The sequence below is a fragment of the Syngnathus leptorhynchus genome, chromosome 6, assembly GCF_054491065.1.
Source record: "Syngnathus leptorhynchus isolate UIUO chromosome 6, UIUO_Slep, whole genome shotgun sequence".
Lineage (NCBI taxonomy): Eukaryota > Metazoa > Chordata > Actinopteri > Syngnathiformes > Syngnathidae > Syngnathus > Syngnathus leptorhynchus.
The window spans coordinates 15,532,553-15,534,906 of NC_141200.1; the positions used below are offsets into that span (position 1 = coordinate 15,532,553).

At 50.1% G+C, this 2,354-nt stretch overlaps 1 long non-coding RNA gene across 1 annotated transcript; it reads right to left on the reverse strand.

Moving 5' to 3' along the window:
• Nucleotides 1–572: 572 nt before the first annotated feature.
• On the reverse strand, nt 573–1,682 carry LOC147056164 (uncharacterized). Its single transcript, XR_015066452.1, has 3 exons — nt 1,528–1,682; nt 865–923; nt 573–779 (listed from the first exon to the last, which is right to left on the reverse strand). It is a non-coding gene; the product is annotated as an uncharacterized LOC147056164 (long non-coding RNA).
• Between the last annotated feature and the right edge of the window lie 672 nt (nt 1,683–2,354).

The following is a 2,354-nucleotide window of genomic DNA, read 5'->3' on the forward strand; positions in this document are numbered from 1 at the left end:
TCCCCCTCCACCGGATCCACCGGGTCCCCCTCCAGATGGTCCCCCTGGTGGTGCCCCGGGTGGTCCTCCGGGTCCCCCGCCACCGGGTCCACCTCCACCAGATCCCCCTCCAGATGGTCCCCCGGGTGGTCCTCCGGGTGGTCCCCCTGGTGGTCCCCCTCCACCGGATCCACCACCACCGGGTCCCCCTCCAGATGGTCCCCCTGGTGGTCCTCCGGGTGGTCCTCCGGGTGGTCCCCCGGGTGGTCCCCCGGGTCCCCCGCCACCGGGTCCACCTCCACCAGGTCCCCCTGCTGATGGTCCCCCTGGTGGTCCGGGTGGTTCTCCGGGTGGTCCTCCAGGTGGTCCACCGGGTCCCCCGCCACCGGGTCCACCTCCACCAGGTCCCCCTCCTGATGGTCCCCCTCCTGATGGTCCCCATGGTGGTCCCCCGGGTGGTCCTCCGGGTGGCCCCCCTGGTGGTCCCCCGCCACCGGGTCCACCTCCACCGTGTCCCCCTCCAGATGGTCCCCCTGGTGGTCCCCCGCCACCGGGTCCCCCTCCAGATGGTCCCCCTGGTGGTCCCCCGGGTGGTCCTCCAGGTGGTCCCCCTGGTGGCCCCCCGCCACCGGGTCCACCTCCACCGTGTCCCCCTCCAGATGGTCCCCCTGGTGGTCCCCCGCCAGCGGGTCCCCCTCCAGATGGTCCCCCGGGTGGTCCCCCGGGTGGTCCCCCGGGTGGTCCCCCTGGTGGTCCCCCAGAACCCTGTCTCTTTATCATAGCAGACAGACAGCTGGTTCCTGGGATACAGAGTTGACATCTTTGTTACATTATAATCTTTAACCTACTCTTTGTTACTCGGTAATTGAAAGTATGATGACCTACCAAACAGCAGAAGGGCAACAGTGAACACCTTTAGATTTATCATTCTGGCTGGTGATGTTCTGAAAGACAGTAAAAAGGAACATAGAATTACTTTTCAGAAAATTTTAAGTGCTTATTCATATGCTTATTTATTGCTATGAAAAATATTGTCCTGTCCCGTATTCGTGAAAATGACACCATTCCATCCTATCATCCTGTTTTGGAGGTCAGCTACATTAAAAAAGCTTAGATAAATTAAAATAAAACTAAACGTTGCCTTTTTTCTTTAATTTAGTTTGTTACCCCCCTCTTCCCCACCTCTTGCTTGGCCTGTCACGATAAAAAATTATTTTACAGATGATATAGGACTATGTATGCTTGATTTTACTCCATGTGTCGCACTTTTTATGCAACTGTGATTGAAATTCAGCAATGTAAAACACAAACCGTAGTACTAGAATGAAAAAAAAGTAATTATCATTTGATTTTTTTTTAATCTTCACAAGCAAGGTAGAGAATGCTCTGTCTCCAATTTTTACAATTTTATTGGACAAGCATGAAGCAATAACCACAGTGATCCAAGTCCAAATGCATTATTTTCACTTCCACAGAATTTGACACCAAAAAGATCCAACATGAATATTGTGTTCGCTGAAAACATTAGAAGATGGGGAAAGGACTCACCACGCTCAATTAAGTTTGCTCTTGGAGGGCCTGTCGGCTCTTGCTTTGGTGTCGCTCATGCTCCTGTGTCTCTTCTGTCACCTCACAGCTGATAACAGCAGTCTTAAATCACTTGTCCCGCCAACATTAGGGTGGGGCTGGTGTTAAGGTGAGCCAGTAGATTATTTATATTTTTGTTTTCTATTAGGTGGGCCTTGCCAAGCAGCATTTCTTCTTCAGGTTTGTATTTATTATTTGCGTGAGTCACTTTGAAGTGGAATCTTATGTACTTGGCGTCCTCGCAAGTTTGTTAATCCACCTCACAACATTAGATGAAGGCCAAAGTGGCTTGTACCAATTACGATATTGTGCTTGGCACATTTGTTGAAAAAAGTTGTGCGCAAAATTTGAATGGCCGTGGGTCAGAGTCATCCAGTAAACAGAGGGTCAACTGTTCCATTCCAGCTCTGTCTGAGTTATGTGTCATGTCCTTGGTCAAAATACTTAAAACCTCTTGCCTCCAGTGTCTCTCAAAATGGTGTACGGTTGGGTGTGAATCTTTAAGAGTGGTCAGTAGACCCTTGATGCACACTGACTTCCTCTAGTGTTCTAGTGGTCCATCGAGTTTGCTAATTGTGTTAGAAGCTAATGGATTTTTGGTAAACCTTTGAAAACCCTTGTGCAACAATGCTAGTTTTCATGGAAAACACAAAATTGTCTGGGTGACCCCAAACCTTTGAACGGTAGTAGACATGTTTACTTTGGTGCCGTTTCTGTCACGTCTGTCTATTTTTGTTCATTAGCAAATACAATGCGGACGGAGAGCCATTTTGCAAGGTTAATTCTTC